This window comes from Castor canadensis, chromosome 6 (assembly GCF_047511655.1).
Source record: "Castor canadensis chromosome 6, mCasCan1.hap1v2, whole genome shotgun sequence".
In the NCBI taxonomy this organism is placed as follows: domain Eukaryota; kingdom Metazoa; phylum Chordata; class Mammalia; order Rodentia; family Castoridae; genus Castor; species Castor canadensis.
The window spans coordinates 126055860-126077945 of record NC_133391.1 but is presented as its reverse complement, the minus strand read 5'-3'; the positions used below and the strand labels follow the sequence as shown (position 1 = coordinate 126077945).

General features: G+C 36.3%; 1 long non-coding RNA gene across 3 annotated transcripts in view; it reads left to right on the top strand.

Annotated features, from left to right (window-relative positions):
* Positions 1-21492, top strand: part of LOC141423924 (uncharacterized) — a 111600-nt gene extending 90108 nt beyond the window's left edge. For all 3 annotated transcript variants that reach the window (XR_012448690.1, XR_012448689.1, XR_012448688.1), the window contains 2 exons: positions 5795-5997; positions 19740-21492. This is a non-coding gene — a long non-coding RNA (uncharacterized lncRNA). The remainder of the gene's footprint in view (positions 1-5794; positions 5998-19739) is intronic.
* The last annotated feature ends 594 nt before the right edge of the window (positions 21493-22086 follow it).

Genomic DNA, 22086 nt, shown 5'->3' with positions numbered 1-22086 from the left:
CCTGGCAAATCTGACTAAAATGAGGAGAGGCAGAAAGAGTAGTTGCAATGGAGAACAATGGTTTGTTGCACAGGAAAAGGGGGGAAAGTGAGGGGATATGAATAGGGACAAGGCAATATTGATGGTGAAGTTAATAATCCAGAAAAAAACCCTACCACTGAAAATACAAGGTACAAAAACAACAGAATGTGCAGTCTTTTGGTAAAGGTTCTGGAGTTATTCCTTAAGCATCCAATCCTGGTGTTGGCACACAAGAGGGAGCTCTGATATGGTTTCAGCAGGTGATTGGGTTCTGAGTAGAATTTTGTTCCTTCTGTTCACAGCGTTAGTTGCAATTGTGAGGTGAGGTAATTCTACCAGTTCATGCAGTGTGGTCATAGCTGTTGTTTTCACCAGGGAACAGCTGCACTGCCCTTCAGCTGCAACTCTGTTTGTTCAGGTTCTCACCCCTCAAGGTGAGGCAATTCGGTTTTGAATGCTGACCTCTGTCCCATGAGATCAGTCCTGCAATCCAACACCTGCCCCACTTTGGGAGGTTGGCCTGTTGCCCCACCCCTGCTCTCAGACTTTGTGCCTCTCCTGATCTCTACTTGGTGCTAGTGGTTCCTCTGGGAGTTTGGCTTGTCTCCTCACTCCCACTCTCAGCTTTGTTGTTTTACCTGCATTTGTTCACTGAGAGTTCACTTCTTGCCCCACCCCTATTCTCCAGTGCAGGTTCAGCATTCCACCCCCACCTCCACTGTTGGTGTTAGAATACAGTTCACTGTTTATGCTTTTCAGTTTTGTTGGGAGGGGGATTCAGTCTTCCCAATGGCTGTGCTGGATAATGTTCCCAGGGAGTGGATAAGGGAGTCATGTGGTGCACGAGTCTCACCTGTTTGTTCTGCAGGTTGACATAAGCAGATTTGGAACCAGCTGGTGGGGAGAAATGGCATGGCATAGAGAGGCTTTCCACAGGTTAGGAGTCCAGGATGTTGCAGAGTTCGATTCTCATGGTTCTGTTTTTATTTCCTTGGTTCTTGTGTCCAGCAGGAGAAGAATTCAAGCAAGATGCAAAAGTTCTATATGTATATTTAACATACAGGTCTAGCTTCCACATATGTAAAGTGCCATTTTTGCTGGTTTCTGTTTCTTGCATATGCAGACATCCTCAGGCCTCAATCTCAGCTTCTGTTATTTCAGTTTCTTCCAGGAGGTTGGTGGCCAGCTCCAGGTCTGGCTTAAAGTAGTGATCTGGCATGCATTCTTCTCTCATCTAGGATACTTTGGATCCCCATTAGACATCACACTGGTTCTACTGGCTGCCTGTTAGCCTTGTCATACAGCATCTCTACCAGTAGCCCCAGTTACGATTTTAATAACCTCTTCCTTCATCTAACTCATTTTTACTTGAGTGCTTGACATACCATTAAAAACATACACATATTGCCAATTCTTGAAGCTATGGTTCTTCCTTTTTTTTTTGCAGTTGATTTTTTTCCCTGATCTTCTTGGTTGAAATGACATGGAGTTCAGAATTGGGTTGAAAGGTCTGGCAAATGTCTGTCTAATTCACATACTTTGCTGCTGCAAAATCATGATCTCTGTTGTTCGTAGAAGTCCTTGGAGAATAACAGGTGATGTTTATGTTAGATCTGTCCAGTGCTTTGGACTGATAAAATGTAACTTGAAGCCCTAATTCAGTGATTTTTTTGAATTTGAGAAACAGCGATGTACATATGTCTCTGAAATTTTAAATGAGGTAGTCAAACACACTTCTCTTACTGATGTTATCCACCATGATATTTTGGATATGATAGCTGTAGACAACCTGGTCAGCAAACTCTTGGGATTTTCTTTTGTGATTCTTCATGCAATGAGCAAGGCCCTCTCAGGGATGAGGACCCACTGGAGACTGTCTTCACATCTTTCCACGTAAAGCTTCGATTGTTTAGGTAAAAATACCTACTGTGTTTCCTCTCTGTCTCTTAGGATTTGAACTATGTGATCTCAATCTTTGGAAGCATTTTTGAAGGGGGGAGGGCTCTAGGAATATTTGAAAACAGCTTTTTGGATCTAAACAACTTTGACTTTTAAAAATTTAAAGCTCAGGTTTAGTATTTATTCCAGCATATTCCTGTGCATTATTTTTAAAAAAGCTTTTTCCCCCTTCCTCCCTCTCTCCCTCTCTCCCTCCCTTCCTTCCTTCCTTCCTTCCTCCCTCCCTCCTCTCTCCCTCCCTCCCTTCCTTCCTCCCTCCCTCCCTCCTTCCCTCCCTCCCTCCTTCCCTCCCTCCCTCCCTCCCTTCTTTCCTTCCTTCCTTCCTTCCTGTCTTCCTGCCTTCCTCAGTACTAGAGTTTGAATTCAGGGCCTTGCTTATGCTAGAGCAAGTGCTCTATTTCCTAAGCCATGCCCCAGCCCTTTTCACTTTAGTTATTTTTCACATAGGGTCTGGCATTTTTGCCCAAGGTATGGCTTTGGACCACAATCCTCCTACCTAGGCCTCCTTGATAATTGGGATTATAGAGATGAACTATCATACCCATCTTGTTGGTTGAGATGGGGTCTCACTAACTTTTTTTGCCTGGGCTGGCCTTGAACCACAATCCTCCTAATCTTTGCCCCATGAGTACCTGAAATTACAGGCAAGTGCCACCACACCTATATTGAAAACATCTTTCAATGACAACTCCCAATTCTAAGTTTATAGTTTGATGAGTTTTAACACATTGTGGCTCCTGAAACCACCCCTATGATCATGAGAGTATTTCTTTTGCCCCTCACCCTCAAGATCTCTTATGCCTTTTGGTCTCCAAGACTCTACTTTGACCCTTTGGTCTCAGGCAACATTGTCTGCTTCATATTACTACAATTTTACCTTTTCTAGAATTTCATATATGTGGAATCGTAAAGTTATAGTCTTTATTTTTTGGCAGTACTATGGTTTGAACTCAGGGCCTTGTGCTTGCCAGGCTGACACTTTACCACTTGTGCTATACACTCCAGTCCAGGTTATGGTCTTTTGAAATGAAGTCTCCATTTTCCCATTTAATATTGTAATTCCTGGAAACACTCCATAGCAACTGTAACGTTTTTATATTAGTCATAGCATGGTGTATCCTTCCATTCCCCTTCCTCGCTCTCCTGTTTCTCCTCCACTTACCTCTCCTCCACTCCCCTTCCCTTCCCTTTCCTTCCCTTCCCACTGTTTCCATATCTTGTTACTGTGAATAATGCTACAGTGAACATAGCAGTACAGATAGTTCTTTTAGATTCTGATCTCATTGCCTTTGGAGCTACAGCCAGAAGTGAGATAGCTGTCACTGGGTCATAAAGTAGTTCTCTTTTTAATTTTTTGAGGAACTTCTGTACTGTTTTCTGTAATGGCCATACTAATTTACATTCCAACAATGTCCAGGATTTCCATTTCTCACATCTTTGGCAAGACTCATTATTTTTTGTCTTTTTGATAATAACAGTTCTAACAGGTTTGAATGGTATACCTTGTGGGTTTCTTTGTTTATTTGTTTTGATACAGGGTCCCATCTTGTAGCCCAGGTTAATCTCAAACTCATGATACTCCTGCCTTAGTCTCCAAGTCCTCGAATTATAGTCATGTGCCACCATAGCTGGCTTCATTGTTTTTTGATTTGGATTTCCTTGATGATTAGAGATGTTAAGACCTGTTTTGAATACCTATTGAATGTATATGTCTTCTTTTTGGAATGTCTAGTCAGATCCTTTTACATTTTAAATTGGGTTACTTTTCTCTATTGAGTTGTATGAGTTCTTTTGTATATTTTGAATATTAACCCCTTATCTGATAGATGTTTTGAAACTATTCTCTCCCATTCTGTAGGTTTCTATTTTACTCTGTTGGTTGCTTTCTTTGCTGTGTAGAAGCTTTATAGTTTGATGCAATTCCATTTGTGTATTTTAATTTTTGTCTCCAAAAAAATTACCAAGACCAGTATCAATAAACATTTTCCCTTTGTTTTCTTCTAGTAGTAGTTTTATGGTTTCAGATCTTGTGTTTAAGTCTTAAATCCATTTTAAGTTGATTTTTGTGTATGCTATGGGGTAATTTTGTTCTTCTGTGTGTAGATATCCATTTTTCTCAACACAGTTTATTGGATACACTTCCTTTGCCATTGTGTGTTCTTGTATAAGATCAATTGACAAAACAAATGCATGGCTTATTTCCAAGTTCTCCAATTCATTTTTAATGTCAGTGCTTGATTATTATACCTTTATAATATATCTTATAATCAGGGAGTTTGATTCATCCAGCTTTGTTCTTCTTACTTACAATACCTTTGGCTATTCTGGGCTTTTTGTGGCTCCATGTGAATTTTTTTCTATTTATGTAAAAAATGCCATTAGGGTTTTAATAGCGATTTCATCAAATCTGTAGGTTGTTTTTGATAATATGAACATTGCAATAATATTCACTTTTCCACTCATGAGCTTTGACTTATGAGGGCCCTCATGGGCTGGCTCCTATACACCTCTCCAGTCTCATCTTGCATCTCTTACTGAAGCCACACTGGCCTCAGTGTCCCCAGGTCCCTCCTGCCATGGGGTCTCTTTTATGATTTCTGTTCTTTGCCCTTAATGTTTCCCATTACCATTGTTGATTAAAATGGTCACAAATTCCTCAAAACTCCTTCTATTGAGAGATAGGGTCTATTCTCTCTCTGTGTAATCTGGGATGGCCATAATTACTCATATTTCCAGGTTGCTTTTCTGAATTTCAGCTCAAGCATGTCTTCCTCAGAGAAACCAATTCCCCGTGCTATGTTCTTTCATGAAACCATGCACTTTCTTGTGTTGTACTGACTATAGTTATGATTTTACATTAGTTTGGTGATACTTTAACACTTATTTCTATGATGATGTCATGGACTATGTCTTTTTACTGTTGACCATTATAATACCCTCAACATCAACTCTGTGTCTGCAATATTGTTGAATCAGCAAATCAATAAAAGAATTCAGGATTGATAGGAGTGATGAGAGGTGAGGTATTTTGAAGCAAGTAAATTTATAGCATTTTTTCACATGGTCATTCTAGTTTCCACTTTCCTTTGAGTGATGGATACTGAAAATAAGCTCATATCTAAGTGTTTTTCTTGAGTTAAGTGGAGCAAAACCTTCACCAAATTCAGTAATCAGTCTTAAAGTATTAAAGGTAATTTGGAACTACACCAAGAGATATACATGCTCTTAAAATCATCATCTGGGCCTTATAATTTAGTCAATTGTCATTTAGTGTCAGTGTTGCCAATTCCTTTGTTCTGTTTCCTAAAAAAGTGAATGAAATTGGTTGTCTGGTTAAATAGAACTTTAAAAAGATGTAAAATGGCATATATATTTACCACAGTTACATTTTACATTAGAGGAAATGTCTTTTGGATCATGAAAGAAAGCAGACATTTTTAATGCTTCCTTTCTTAGAAGTTTTGAGACCTATGAGGAAACCATAGTCACATGAGTAGTTTTTGGCAATTCATATGATGTTTGTGGGTGGAATGACTCCAGAGAACTGTCTGGCACATTTTAAGATTCCTTCTGATAACCACAAGAAACATCAATGAGTATTTTTGAGGTTATCTATCCTGATTTCTAGAACTGCTTTCTAGTTAGGCATAGTATGACCAGATCAGCAGAAGGTACAGACTTTCCTTGTGTGCTCAGTGCCGACCCCCTCTCCACACACACCAACATACAAGGGCAGAGTGACTGTTTGTTCAGCAATCACCTAGAAAACTATTAGGCTCATTTTAATAACTAAAATTTTAGTTCCTCATTTCAGGTTATTCCCAACAAGAAAAGCAGAGCCAGTCAAAGAGTCTGCACAGAGATGTGTTGTGAGAAAAGCCTTGTGTGCATAGTCTTGGACGTGCATAGTCTTGGAAGAGAAGATGGGATGACTCTCAGCGAGAGCCTTGAGGATTCATCTCAGCCAGCTGAGGTGTTTGTCAACACAGGAGAAGCTGGGAAGTCTAGCCCAGAAAGGTGATGATCTGTGTTCTGTACATTCTCAGATCATTTCTTTGTAATTCTTTCAGGGTAAATGAAAAGAAAATATTACCTCCTAAAGCTTTGTTTCCTTTTTTGTGCTTGATGTGGTATGAATATGTGTTTGCTTTCTTGTTAAACATTAGTGCTAATTAGTGTTACTCTTGCATCTTGTTTATGAACAGTAACAGCCTTTTGGAGCTTCTCTTTCCCATGAATAACTTCACACTAAACAATAAGAGACTAGAGAGAACTTCAATATGACCTTAGAAATAAATGTAAACTTCTGTTTTGATATATTTCAAAGGCAATGTCCAATGGTATGTTTGAACAGTCAAGTAGTATCGTTTTGGTTCATACTATGAACAAAATGCTCTTTAGTCTGTTTTCATCGTTCATTCATTTATGAACTTTTGAAGTGACATGATTTTATGGGAATTCTATGTAATCTTTATAATAAAGAATTGCCAACATGAAAATCCAGTATACCACATGCTATAACTAGAACTTTACTCAGTAGAAGAGCCGTTTTAGAAATGATTATAACATTATGCTGAACAAGTGTGTGATATATAGATTATCTACTGAGTTATAAGCCCAGACAACCAAACATAAGTGTCATCTGTAAACAATGAATGAACTTCAGGCAAATGCTGTTTTTATTTTTTAATTGTGCAAAGTAAAGGATTTCGTTGCAATATTTTTGCACTTATTCACCCTCTCTATTATACTTTCTGGCTCTCCTCCTCTTTCCCTTTTCTGTTCCCCTTCCACCTACCCAGTAGTTCCCCTTACACTTTTATGATGTTGTTGGTTTTTTCCCTCCTAGTGTTCACAATGATTGAAAACATTCAATCCTTGCTTTTCTGGCTTATTTCATTTAACATGGTGATCTCCAGTTCCATCCATTTTCTAGCAAACAGCATTAATTTCATTCTTTTTTATGACCAAATAATATTCCATTGTAATGTAGTTGCAATGTAATATAATTCAAATGTAATGTAAGACATTTTCTGCATCTCTTTATGGGCACTAGGCTAATTCCATAATTTTGCTATTGTGAAGAGTGCCATGATAAACATTGGTATACAGGTGTCTCAACAGTAACCCAACTTGATTGTTTTGGGTGTATACTCCAAAGTGGTTTAGTGGGATCATATGGTAGCTCTATTTTAAATTTTTCTTTAAGTGCTGGGGATCAAACCCAAGGCCTCTCACATGTTAAGCAAGTGCCAAACTGCTGAGATACCTCCCCAGCCCTATTTTAAAGTTTTTGAGGAACTTCTATATTTATTTCCATAGTGGCTGGACTAATATAGATCCTCACCACCATCCTGGCTAACATTTGCTGTTTGTTCTCTTGATACTAGCCAGTATAACTGGGGTGCGGTGAAATCTCAATGTAGTTTTGATCTGCATTTCCCTGGTGGCTAAGGATGCTCATTATACTTTCATGTATTTATTGACCATTTGTACCTATTCTTTTGAGAACTTCCAATTCATTTGCTCATTTATTGATTGCATTATTTATTCTTTATGTGTTTACTTTTTTGAGTTCTTTATATATTCTGGATATTAATCTCCTGTTAGATGGATAGCTGAAGAAGATATTTTCTCAGTCTGTAGGCTGTCTCTTCAATCCATTGATTGTTTCTTTTGCTGTGCAGAAACTTTTTAATTTGATACAATCCAATTTGTCAACTCTTGCTCTTATTTCCTGAGCTACTGGATTCCTATTCAAAAAGTCACTGTGAATACAGTGGAAATATTATGTTCACATATATTTAAATGGAAAAATGAGAACTGTTGGAACTATTTCAGGAATGGGGGAGGAGAGATAAAGGTGAATGAAAGAGGGGGTGAATTCAGCTATAAAATATTGTAAGAACTTTTGCAAATGTCACAATGTACCCCCAGTACACCAATATTAAAACAAATATAAAAAATAAAGTAAAAGCAGTAGATGAAACAGAAAAAAAAAAAACCAGCCCAAAAAGTCATTACCTATGCCTGTATCTTGAAGCATTTCCCTATGTTTTCCTTTGGTAGTTCCAAAGTTTTAGGTCTTTGATCCAGTTTGAGTTGATTTTGTACAAGGTGAGAAATAGGGATCTAGTTTTATTCTTCTACTTGTGGATATCCAATTTTCCCAGCACTTGTCATTAAAGAGGCTGTCTTCTTCCCAATATTTTTGGTGCCTTTGTCAAGAATCAGATGACAGTAACTGAGTGGGCTTATTTCTGGATCTTCTGTTCTATTCTATTGGTCTATCCATCTGCTGTGTTTGCCAATGTCAGGCTGCTTTTATTATGTGGCTCTGTAGCATAATTTGAAGTCAGTTATTGTATACCATCAGCATTGCTCATTTTGCTCAGAATTGCTTTAGCTCAGGGTCCTTTATGAATTTTATCACTGATTTTTCTATTTCTGTGAAGAATGACATTGGACTTTTGATGTGGATGGCATCAAATTTGGTAACATAACCATTTTAACAATATCATTCTGTGGATCCATGAACATGGGAGGTCTTGCTATCTTGTGTCTTCTACAATTTATTTCTTCAGTGCTTTATAATTTTCATTGTAGAGGTCTTTAACATCTTTGGTTAAATTTTTGCCTAGATTTTAGTTTTTTGAGGTTATTGTGAATGGAATAGTTTTTCTGACTTCTTTTCAGTGAGTTCTTATACTGGTTTTTGTGTGTTGATTTTGTATCCATTACTTTACTGAAAGTATTTATCAGATCTAAGTGTCTTATAGTGGAGTCTTTCACATATAGAATCATATCATCTGTGAACAAAGATAGTTTGACCTCTTGCTTTCCTATTCATATCCCTTTAATTTCCTTTTTTTATTGCTGTTGTAGTGGTGGTATTGGGGTTTGAACTCAAGGTATTGTGCTTGCTAAGGAAGAGCTGTACCACTTGACCCATGTCCCCAAACCTTTTGTTTCTTTTTGGAGGTGCCAGGACTTGAACTCATGGCCTTCACCTTGAGCCAATCAATCCACTAGCCCTATTTTTGTGAAGTGTTTTTTGAGATAGGGTCTCACGAACATTTTGCCAGGGCTGACTCTGAACCATGATCTCTACCTCCTGAGTAGCTAGGATTACAGGTTTTAGCCACCTGCACCCAGCCCTTTTATTTCTTTCTCTTGCCTTATCACCATGGCTAAAAATTCAAGCACTGTATTGAGTAAGTGTAGTGATAGTGGATAGCCTCTTTTTTTTTTTTTAAATGAGAAATACATTTCAGTTAAAACATTCTCTTGTGGCATTTACTTAGCTTGTTATATGTAAATAGATAAGTGTTCTCAAATTTTGGTTCTCCACCAGCAGCAGCAGCATTGCCTGGGAACATAATAGAAAAATAAATTCTTGTTTTGGCAGTAGTGGGGTTTGAACTCAGAGCCTGGTGCTTGGTAGGCAGGTGCTCTACCACTTGAGCCATGCCTCCAGCCTCTTTCTGTTTAAGTTTTTTTTCTTATAGAATCTTGCATTTTTGCCTAGGCAAAATCAAGAATTGAATCAAGAACTCTTGCACCAAGTGATCTGTATTTTAATTCACATTTGGTAACTTCTGAGTTTGATGGCACAGCAAATTTCGCAGGAAAAAAGCCTTCAAAAGATCAGTCCTATTAAAAAAACTATTTAGATAAATATGTCTGAATTTTTGTTTATAGACATCTCATTGTTGCTATGCTTGTTGTAAAACTCACCTTAATATCCATGTTCATAAGAATGTTCTCCCAGTAGTTCATCAATTCATTTTTCTTATGGAAAAGATGTCTTTTTTATAAAAGCTAAGCAAAAAGACAGCCATTCTATAATTTAAACTTGTACTGTACTTTACTAGCCTTTTAAGAATGCAATCAAACTAAGCACTTCAAATTGTCCAATTATGGTAGATAGAATCAAATAGGCTCAGTGAATTTCCAAATGTTCAGCTGGACAACTCATAATGAATCCAAGCTACCTTCCTTCTTCTTCAGTGCTTTTAAGTCCCCTAACTGATCTGGGTTTATACACCCCATGGATTGACCTTCCATTATGGTGCCCAGTGAGCCAGACTTACCATCCTTTCTTTCCCAATGAGGTCCTCATGGTTCATCTGTGGTATAGCATGTGAAGGATTTCCATCCGTAAAAGTGAATTATATTCTGTTGTATGAATATACTACATTTTGTGTATCCATTTAACCCTAGATAGACATTTGAGTTTCTTATACCTTTTGGCTATTGTGAATAGAGCTGATATGATATGCAACTATCTTTAAAATTCTTCCATTCATTTAAGAAATATTTTTAATCTACCAGAATTTGGAATGCTAGACTGCATAGTAATTCTATTTTTAATTTTTGCAGAGCTTCCACATTGTTTTGCATAGCAATTGAACTATTTTATGATCCTACCAACAGCACACAAGAGTTCTACTTTCTTCAAATCCTCACCAACTTGTTATTTTCTCCTTTTTTTTGAAAGTAGCCATCCCAATGGGCAAGAGGTGATATCTCATTATGATTTTTGATTTGCATTTCTCTAATGATTAGTGAAGTTGAACCTCTTTCATGTGCTTGTTGGTCATTTGTATATCATCTTTGGGAAAATTTTTATTCATATCCATTGTATATTTAAAATCAGGATATTAGATATTTTATAGCTGAGCAGTAGTTCACTATGTATTAACCCTTCATTAAATGATTTTTCTCCTAATCCACAGATTTCCTCTTCACTCTGATGCACAAAAGTTTGATACACAAAAATTTTAAAGTTTGACATAGTAACATCTACTTTTGCTTTTATCACTTGTGCTTTTGTGCCAAATCCAATAAGTCATTACCAAACCCAATGTCACGAAGCTTTCTCACAATTTTTCTTCTAACTGCTCATGGAGTTTTAACTTAAGAAGCTAAATTGTCATTATCAGTAACATTATTTAAGAGTGTGCATGCAATTTTAATTTCAGATTATGACATTATACTATGGATGAAATAAAAGGAGGCATTTATTTGAGACAGTAGTCTGAAGAAGGACACACTACTAAAATTTGCCCATTGTTGAGAGACTTTATAATATGAATTAACTATTTCAGGTTTTTCTTTATAATGAATCCATAATCTTCTAAAACAAAAAACTTACCATGTATTGAAAGAAACCTCTTAAAACTAGGAAAAAATTTTTGAGGCATTATGTGTTTCAAGCATGGAAGACAGACTTTATTTTTTCTTAAAGTATAAAATATCTCCTATTTGTAAAATGCCTGGCTTTAAGACTTTTTCTATTTAATTCTGGCCAAGTTACAATTGCTAAAATTTCATATTTGGAACATGGTGCAATTGCAAAGATACAATCAGTGAGCCCAGAACTAGCAATTTCCTAGGGAAAGATTGGCTATTTGGCAATGAAGAGATGACATTTCAAAGTTTAACATTCATCTATAATTCTGGAAAAAAACCCTGCCATGGATTGAAGAGCTTCAGATTTAACAAATATGGCCTTATTCTTACTCTTTCTTGAGGAAAAATGTAGGTTCCAAGGTCCAAAGAATTGCCTTATGACAAGCTATTTTCAGAATAAAGTGAAGCATAAGAAATTTAACTCTGATGATATGATGGGATGAGACTACAGTGATTTTCTAAAATGGGGTCTCTTGAATTCTGTGAAATCTGCTTAAAATAAATAGCTAGACATTTCAGACCCCCAAAGCACAGAAATTGAAGAAGTGACTTCTTTTTATTGCTCTAAAATGGTATCTCTTCATAAAAATACCAATGTTGCAAAAAGGAAAGTTTGGGAGAATGATTAAAGCCTCATTGACAATGAACAATAGGCAGCTGCAGCAACGTTTAGTAATTTTTTTTAACATCTTTCATTTATTTATTTTTTTCCACTATTTTATTTCTTTTTTTTATTCATATGTGCATACAAGGCTTGGTTCACAAAAATGAATAACTCCCGGTATGTTTTAATACATACATTTAAGCCTCTTCAATTTCTTTAACTAGGGAGAAGGAAAATGAGTCTTTTCAGAATTTACTGCTACCAGGAGCAGGGCTGAATAGATATTGATCACTTGATTCACAAAGGAGAAAGACCAAGTCAGGGGATGGCAAGGAGTAAAGAGAGGATGAATGTTAACAGTGATTTTCCAAATAATATGATAAGAGGAATTAGATTCTGTACATTGACTCAACAATAATTTGAATGTCTAGTTTACCAAGAACTATTCTAGGGGTTGGAATTCATCTGTAAAAAACAACAAAAAAGTACAAATCTTTATAAGAGAGAGGAGGTGGGAAAAGAGGAGGGGGAGAGGAAGAGGGAGAAGAGGAAGGGGGAGGAGGAGAGAAAAAGAGAGGGGAGGACAAGAGAAAAGAAGAGAGATACAAGTTGCTTGCTGCCTTAGATGGAGTGGTCCTAGAAGGACTCCCTAAAGAAGAAACATTTGCGCAGAGACCTGACTGAAAGGAGACAGCAAGCCTCCTGGGGTATCTGGAGGCAGGGAGTTCCAGGCAAAGGCAACAGGGAATGTAAGGGCTTTGAGGGAGGAGTGTGCTTTGAAGAATAGCCAGGTGGTCAGTGTGGGTAGAGCAGAGGGAGCAGAGAGAGAGAGAAGAGGGATTGAGAGCAGAAATCTGGGCATGGGCAGGATGGTGTATCCTTTGTAGACTGTAGACAATGTTGTGAAATGTGCATTTTAAGTGGATCTCTGTTCTATGGATGAGAGTTTGTAGAGGGGCAGGAGCAGATGAGTTCTACCTTTATTTAGGTAAATAAAAATATTTAAACTCTATATTATTATAAAGTAATTGGGAGAGGGAATAGAGCTCCATGAGTTGCAACACACAAGTTGATTCACATAACACCACCAGGATACACAGCAGGATGAACATTCTCCTTTAGCGCTACATTTTCCTCTAATTTCCCTAGAAATGTTGATCTGTTCCCTAGAAGACATTGCACCACAGTTTTGTGTTTCCAATTATGTCAAATAAATGAAATTAGGATGTGTCCTATAGAAACTGGCTTATTCTTTGTGTTCCATCCAGGTCATTGCTTGTATCAATAGTTTCTTTTTCTTTGATGGATAGTGCTTCTTTGGATAGATTTACTGGTTGAAAAGCATTTAAATTGTTTCCAGTTTTTGCTTATGACTAAATCTGCTATAGAAATAAGGTTTTTATATGAAGATACATTTTTCAATTCTCTAAGAGAAATACCGTGGAGTGGGATTGCAGGGTCAGATGACATATGTATCTTCAACTTTTTAGAAACTGCCAAATTATTTTACAGAATGTACCTTTTACATCTTTATTAGCAATGATTGAAAGATATGTGCTATATCTTTGTCAGCACTTACTACTGTCTGTATTTTTATTTTACCCATTCTAAAAATGTTCCAGGGCATATTATCATAAGTTTAATTTGCAGTTTCCTAATGTCTAATAATGGAACAACTTTTCATGTACTTTTATGATATCTATATATCCTCTTTGTTGAGTTGTCTGTTTAAATCTCTGTTGATTGATTAGTTGGGTAATTGGCTTCTGTTGAATTTTGAGAGTTCTTTATATATTCTCTGTGGAGAAAGAGATGTATGGTGTCAGACGTCTGTGAGAGCAGCACAACAGTGGAGCAGAGGACTGGGAAGTGTTCAGGAGGGGACTTGCAGGTGTTGACCTAAGATGGGTAACATGATGTTAAAACTTTTCCTTCTTTCCCATCTCCCCAAAGGAAGCATGCTTGTGGCATAGGAGCAGCCCCAGTGGCATAGGAGGAGCAGCCCCAGTGGCATAGGAGCAGCCCCAGGGGCATCTTTTATAAAGCTTTGTGATGCCACCGATGGGCAGGCTGTCATTTGCATTTCTGTTGGGTATTTTCTTGGCCAGTGGATTTGTTCATCTGGTCCTTGTGTCTCTTGATCAGAGAGGATGGAAGTTGAAGAAAAATAGTATGGTTGAGAGGGAGGGCAACAACAGAGAAGATTGCACTCCTCCTGATTGTGTAGCAATGATAGATTTGGGTATTTTAGGTGGAATCCATAGAAGAAAGCAGGGCATGGAACACCCTTTCTGTATTCCACCAACAGGACTGGCAGCAGATAGAGTATAAGCTAAAAGAGGAGGAGGTGTTTCATGAAACTAGGAGTTAGAACTGGAATTCTCACACAAGGGAACTGTGTGTTTGAAAGGCCTGGCTTTCAGATGTCTTCACACATGTGCCCTGTCAGAGGTCACTGTCTCAAGGTAGTATCAGAGCAGTGACAGCACAGAATGATGGCAATGGTGACTAGTAGAGGCCATCGTTCTTCTGATCTTGTTCCTTCACCCCCATATCACAACACTAAACGAAAAAGATTTACAAAGGAATCGTCCCAGGAGTGCAATTCCCTCTGCTCCAAGGTAGAGTGGGCACAGAGAGAAAAGAATCAAGTGCTGCTCTCCTCTTTTGAGATCCTACAGATTTGCCCAATGCTAAGGGGTTTCCCTGGAAGAGGGGCTCTCAGTGCTCAGACTGGGCAGGTCTAGCAAACTGACTTGTGACAGCAAGTGAGAAAGCTGTGAATGAGATTTGAGATTGAAGTTTTAAAATGACAGAGCATTTAAAAATTGTGAAACACACTATACAAGAAAAGCATGTAAACCTAATGTGCAATTTAGAAATAATAAAATCTTTATGAATGATCATGTACCCAGCACCTGCTTAAGAAATAGAACATTCTAGGTATCTTAGAAACTCCCTGAATGTACCTCAGTGTTGCTATCCTCTCTATATACCAGAAGTGGCTTCTATTTCAATTTGCAGTCAGTCCTTGATTTTACTGATTGTCTAGCCACCTAAATATGTATCCTTAAAATGTTTAATCTGCCTGATTTTGAATAATATTGTATGTATTCTGTATCTTGGTTTATGGCTCAAAGTTATGCTCTTGAGAGTTCTCCAGGCTTGTGATTCATCCATTTTCAATGCTGTATCAAATTCTACTACATGGGGGTTTATTGTTTTTCAGGTGAATATTTGGCTGTTTCCAGTTTTTGCTTTTACAAATAGTGCTGCTCTTCACTTATACATGTATGTCTTGTGGTGCATATGTGTGTTAACTTTCTCTACCACATATATGGATGCTCCTTGACTTATGATGGGTTATATCTTGATCAACCCATAATAAGTTGAAAATAGACGTATTATACCTAGCCTGCCCAACATTACAGGTTAGCAACATGGTACACTGCAGACTATGGCCATTGGGTTTATAATCTCATACTGACTGGGAGCTATAGCTCACTGCTGTGGCCCAGCATATCGTTAGCCTTGGAAATAATCAAGGTTCATAATTTGAAGTATGGCTTCTACCAAAAGTGAACCACTTTTGCATCATCATAAAATTGGTGCATCTTAAGTTGGAGACTCTCTGTACGTAGAATTGGAATTGTTGCATGATGGGTTATGTACATATTAGACTTCACTAGGTACTGCTAAACTGTTTTCTAGTGTGTTTAATTTGTGCTTCCACTTACAGTGTGTGATAGCTCCTACTGCATTCTACTCTCAGCAACATTTGGTATTCCTAGTTTTATAGTTTTTATTGATCTGGTGTGAAATGGTATGTGATGATTTTAATTTGTGTTTCCTAAGTTAATGGGTTTGATAATTTTAATATATTTGATATTGAAATTTATATATAAATTACTTTAATAAATACTTTTTATAATCTTTGCCATTATTATAATGGGTTTTATTGTTTTCTTATTAACTTAGGGGAGTTTATTTTTTATATATTTAGGATTCTAATTCTTTGCTGGTTATATGAGTTGCACACACATCTCCTCGTGTGGTTTTACCTTTTTATTTTTTTGTGGTGTCTTTCAATTCAGGAAACTTCATAAATCTATTCAAAAACACTTCTGAGGCAATAATATTTTTTGTTTGAAAATTTTAAACATTTTGCACTTCACATTGACTTCTCTTTAATTCACCTGAAAATAACGTGTTTTGTGTATGTATGTGTTATAAAATATACTATTAAATTTTCCCCATACATGAAATTAACACACTTTAGTATGGCATCTACAGGTGATATATAATTACTATAGGTGTCTCAACATCCATTATTAAATTATCCATTGTTTCCATATGTCTGCTATGTTGTAAAGTGAGCTCTTTTCTATTAACTGAAATTTTCTAAGATTGGAAGTCTTAGTTGTTATTTTTTAAAATGTTTTTAGAACTTCAAGATAAGTCTTGGGTGGCCAAAGCTTTCACAAAGTGAACTGGGTTCCAGCAAAGGAACTGACTTCCGCTGTTCTTTCTCACAAAGGTAGCAGTTTTTCATGCACAAATGTGTCTCTACTTGTTTGCTTTATGTCAATTTCCAGAGGCCTATGATGGCTGATTTTTGATGATTTCTTCCAGTTTAATACTTGTCTTTTGGGGGAGAGGATTCTCCAAATTCTTCTTACCTTCATAGCTAGAAGTTCTGTTTCAATAATGTTTTAAAGTTTTATTATACTGTTTCCTTCTATCTTACTAGGTGAAATGATTTGCTTATTAATTATGAGACTATATTTTTTTTCATGAGAGCAACAAAGGGTATGTATTCTTGTCAAGTACTGTTTCAGTGTGGACCTCATGTCTTGAGACATGGCATTTATGTCATCATTCATTATAAAGTATATTCTAATTATCATTATGATTTTTTCATTTTCTTATTGATATGAAGCATTCCATGTTTTCTTTCTAATCTCTTTTTGTTATTGATTTCTAACCTAATTCCATTATAGCAAAGTACTTGTTAAGATTTTGACAATGTTCAATATGTAAGTGAAAAGTAAAGAATATTTATTCTCCAAATGTGTTTAATAGTCTATGCATACTCATTATCATTACACTTGTAAATGGTACTGTTTAAATTAACTATATCCATTTGGATTAAATAAATAAGAAGTATGTGAAAATCTCCCTGTGATTTTGATTTCTCCTTACAATACAATATGTATTATCAGGCTGTGTTATTAGGTATGCAATAGTATTTTGAATATTTTATTATTTTTTAACCAAACATTTTTTCTCTGGTATTGCATTTTGCTTTAAAGTGTACTTTTTTTGTCCCACTGGTATGATTATACATATCATTTTTGGTTAATATTTGCTTGGTGTATTTTCTATTTGTCCTTTTCATATACTTTTAGCTCTTTTCTACATCTTTTCTTTTGGATTGTGTTTTTTATTTTTCTCATTCTGTGTCTTCTCTCTTTGTTGTTTTGAATTTATGTACTCCATGCATATTCTTTTAGTAGTTAGCCTAGTAGTTTAAACATATGTATCACATTCAATGGAATCTAAAGTTAATAAACATTGTTACTATGTCTGAATAATGTGATCATTCTAGTGCTCTTAATTTACAAGCTACTATGCATGCCTAATGGCCATACATGTTTAGAGTCTAATAAATCCAGAATTAAAATTGCTAAGAATTTTAAGAACCTATATCAATATAATTTTAAGAACACTTAGCATGTGTAATATTTTCTCTGTTGTTGTTTTCAACAATTGCAATAAGAATGGAGAGCTTTCAGAGGGAATGAGGAGAAACCCATTCTGAGCTCCTCACTAGCAAAGCTAAGCTCTAAGGGAAACCAGAGTTGCCCTGTTCAATTCTGTGCCTTAATCAACTTGCCTTTCTCATTTGTGGCTTTCTGTGTGTCTTGTCTTTTTACTCTCTCCTATGGTAGTCTTACTCATTTGATTTTTTTTATGATACAACTTTATGGAGGGGGCTATAAAGTGATGTTGTGGAAAATATACTAGTTTTCTCAAGATCTGAAACTTCTTTCAATGGACTTGTTACACAATATAGACACTGATGCTCATGGTAACATTTTCACTTTTTGTTTGACTTTTCTTCTGATGTGTTTGTAAGCTAATCATTTCAGGTTAATTGACATAGCTAGGTCTCATTAACAGAATGACATGTAAATTTGACATTGAAATGAACATTTAAAGTACAGAGAGTCTTCTTTTTTTGGTGGTTCTGGCATCAGGACTTTGTGTTTGCCTGCTATACCAATTGGCCCACACTTCCAGACCTAGAGAGTCTTACTATCCAACTTATTGCCCTGCTATCGGCACCAGAATTTCCTCTTGATTCCACTTTTCACGTACATGTGAACATGTCCTGCCTTCCCAGCTCATGAACCCTCCGAGCTCATGAATTTTCACTACTTTATGCATGATGTTATGTGTCAAAGATCTTCACCTACTCTGAAAAACAGCATTTGTTCAGCTGCCACCAACAGTACTTCTAAATGTTAGTCAAGGCATGGGAAAGCAAACTATATGGCCCATTTCTGGGGCTCCTAATGATAAATTGCAGCATCTTATTGATATTCATAAGAGATGAAAAGTGAGACAGAGTTGTAAATACGAGAAGGGCTTAGCAAAAGAAGCTGTGCTTCAGATCCCGTCTTGGAAATCAATACACAAAATCAGAAGGGGGAAATTATTTTAGAATTTGAAGGTTTTTAACCCAACATAACGTGCATATTGTTATTAAGTTAAAGCCCAAAAGATCATAGTTTGATCTGGTTTGAAAGCACAACCTGAAATTGGAGATCTGGTCACTATCACCTGTTTTTCTTCTTTTCTCCTTTCTACTTAATACGTTTTAAAACTCCCCTCAAGAAAACAACTTTGTGTTGATTGAATACTGGTTACTAAAAAAAGAAGAGTGACATGTCTGATGAGTTCAAGTGCAGTCCACATGTTTGTGTCCAAGAGTGTTGCTGAAGTTTACATGTACCTTGAGAAGTTTTTGATGTCATTGACAATGAATAATAATAGCAATAGCAAACACTTATATGAAGGCTACTTGGTGTGAGGCAGAGAGCTAAGTATTTTACATCTGTAACATTTTATACTTGGCACATCTCTACATTACAATAAGTAGACCGAGTTAACAGAGAAGTTACGTTACTTGCATGTAGTTGAGTAGAAGATCCAGGCTTTGAACCAGATAAATCTGTCCCCCAAAGTTCAAACTCCTACCCTCAGTTACATTGCCTAAGGGCACTTTTGGTCATTTATAGAAGGGGCCACAATCTATCCCTTCCTGAGAACTTGACAATGTCAAAAGCTCTACCACCCCAAATCAGGCTCTTATTGCTTAATTCTTCCTTCTGTGAGCCTGCCTTTGCCCACTTCCCTCTTTCTGGTCTCTGAATTCTACAGACATTTTTGCATTCAGTAAATATTGGTAGAATGCAATCTAATTGAGTATTATCTGTCTTTCTGTTTAATATGGATCTGTTCTACCTAGACAAAAGGCTTTGCAAACTAGAGTCTGGCTATATCTTACATTTTTATATTGTTATCAATCCTTAGCACAATTCTATTGCCTAGGAATATGGCATGTTGGTAGATAAGTGGGTGAATAGTAATTGGAGGCCAAGGATAGAAAGATTATTTGAAAGCCTGAGAGAGGAGTGTTCAGCCTATAAAGAGGGTGAGAATGAACAAGAAAAGAAAAATAAATAAAAGAAAGAAACAACCAGCTTCCAAGTAGAAGCATTTCAGACCAGGAAAATGGTAAAAATGAGTTGACTTGGCAGTCAGAATTTTTTCTAATTAGGACAAAACTAGACTTGGATCTTATTTTGTGATTGCATTTTTCTCTCATATATATGTTGTACCCACATGTATGCTTATTCCTGCGGTAAAGACACATTTTTTTTTTTTTACTCAGGAACACCAGCCTGATGATAAATTGCTGTCATAAAGAATTACTATGAAGATGAGCAGAAGGATCCATATGAATGGCTTCATTCTAAGGTGGACATCACAGCGAAAATTCAAAGCTCTTGGAAAAGGCAACAAAATTTGGCAATTTGTTGTGTATTATTCACTCCTTTGTTTCTAGATGATCCTCCTCCACAGAACTAGAAGTTATCTGGAACTTTGGGTATCCTGGCAACATAAGAATATAGAAGAATTAATCACCTTATATTTGTGTTTTTATCATTGTACTAGAGTAGGTAAGGTGAAAACTTGGTTAAGTAGGAAAAATGGAAAATTTGAAACCATGTAATAAAAGATCCAAGCCATACTTGGGGGAATAATGAAAACATTTGGTCAAACATAAAATTGTAAGATTTTGCCTGAACTATGAATATTTTACTTTGATACACATTTTTGTACCTTTAATTTTAGTAGTATGCTTCAAATAAATTCAATTGAATGAGGCATCTGTTTTTTGTTGTAATATATTTTCTGTGTCACATTTATAGGCTGTACTAAAGAGTTTGCTTTTACCTTAATAATATATATTTCTCCTTCTCTAGACTTCAATTTTACTCTCTAAACTATTTTTGAAGTAAGCAATTTTAAGATAGTCTTTATCTCACCCCAATCTCCTGGAAGAATGTTGTTCCAAGATAACTACAATTAATTCATTAATTTCTTTCAGATTCTAATTAGCAGTGGTTATTAGATTCATCTGAAATTACTTGGAGTTTATAGAATAGTTTTCACAAACATGAACTTTCAGTAAAGTAAAATTTGAATTATTTTTAACATATATCATGCAAAGATTTTAATTGCAGCTCTTCCAAAGTTACTTTATAATTGCTCAAATCTAATTTAAGATTCTTTTGCTTTATAAACATCTCTTGAAAATATTTCCTTAAAACCAGTTCATTGCAACCCCAGCCATTGGATTTTTGCCTGTTTGGCAGACCTATATTGATTTGCATTTGGATGCCTGAGGCTGTCGTTGCTCAAAGACATGGACTTTAAAGTCATTCAGATGGTTCTCCTTCTTTTGCTTCCATACACACTTTTATAATGATGCTTTGGCTCCTAAATTGAGTTTCAAGCAGAATTCATGCATCAGTGAATAACCCTACATACTGTGGTCTAATTTTTCTCATGGGCATTTAGGGAGACCAGCAGTCTTTTGGGAGTTTAATTAATATGAGAGCATGATGTAAGCCCCTTGGGAAGTGATGAACTCTGGGTACACTGAAAAAATAATAATTTTAGACTTTAAAAGCAGTGCTGCACTGAGGAAATGTGGTAAAAACTTTATTAACCAATTTGACATCCATATTACCCTGGTATTATTCCTTCATCTACCAGTCCCATATAAGTTAATTTGCATTTGTACTAAAATAAATGCAAATTTGTTTTAGATGTTTTATGTGTCATCAATAGATGTTTTATTTTAATAATAATGAGAAAGGGCCAAAGCTTGTGAAGGATCGCATTGTGTGCTCACTTACTGATTTGGCTTCTTGGCAAACTGTTTCTGAAAACCATTACTTTCAGGTTGAAAATATCTTTTATTCTTTAAGAAAAGTAAAAGAACTGCCACTTAAGAACTGTGACTAAAATCAGTTTGGATTCCTCGATGTACTGTATTTTTGGCATAGTGGCATGCAGTGTGCTCTTGATTAATAACTGTCCCAAATACAAACACAACTAAAATTAGAAATAAATGTTTCAACCTTATTTCTCTGACTCGTTTGTCTTTAATCTGTCATTCTAAATATTTCTTACCAATCATGGATAAAATTATGGAAGCTGATTAACAAGGTTTGCATTCAGTTAATTGTGGAAGTATAAAGTACACAATTATTCGTATATTATGTCTTTCTGAGCTTGTTATTGTTCTGCAGCTGTGGAGGGGAGCCGCCCATGCTGCACCACTTCTGCAGTTATGGACCTGTAAGGGTGACCAAAAACAATGCCAAAACGTTGTAAGCATTTCCACAGTTATAACCCAGGAAAACTAAAATTTCTGATCACAAAGGAATGGAAGAGTAGCTAGTTAGGAAGGAGAGTGTCTCTGCATGGGATCGAGCATGCTGCCCTGATCAACAGCATCTGCTGCCTGTGTGGGCAACTCATCAATGAATGTGTGCTGATTGCTATCATGCACTTCACACATGGGGGGAATCTTCTGCAAGTTTCTTTTAAAAAATTTTAATGTATATTTAGTTACTTCTTTTTTGCTGCAGGATGTGGAGGAGTAGTTAGACTGTTTTGGGATTCATTCAAAGGTACTGGAAAACTGTGTGTACGACTGGGACTGA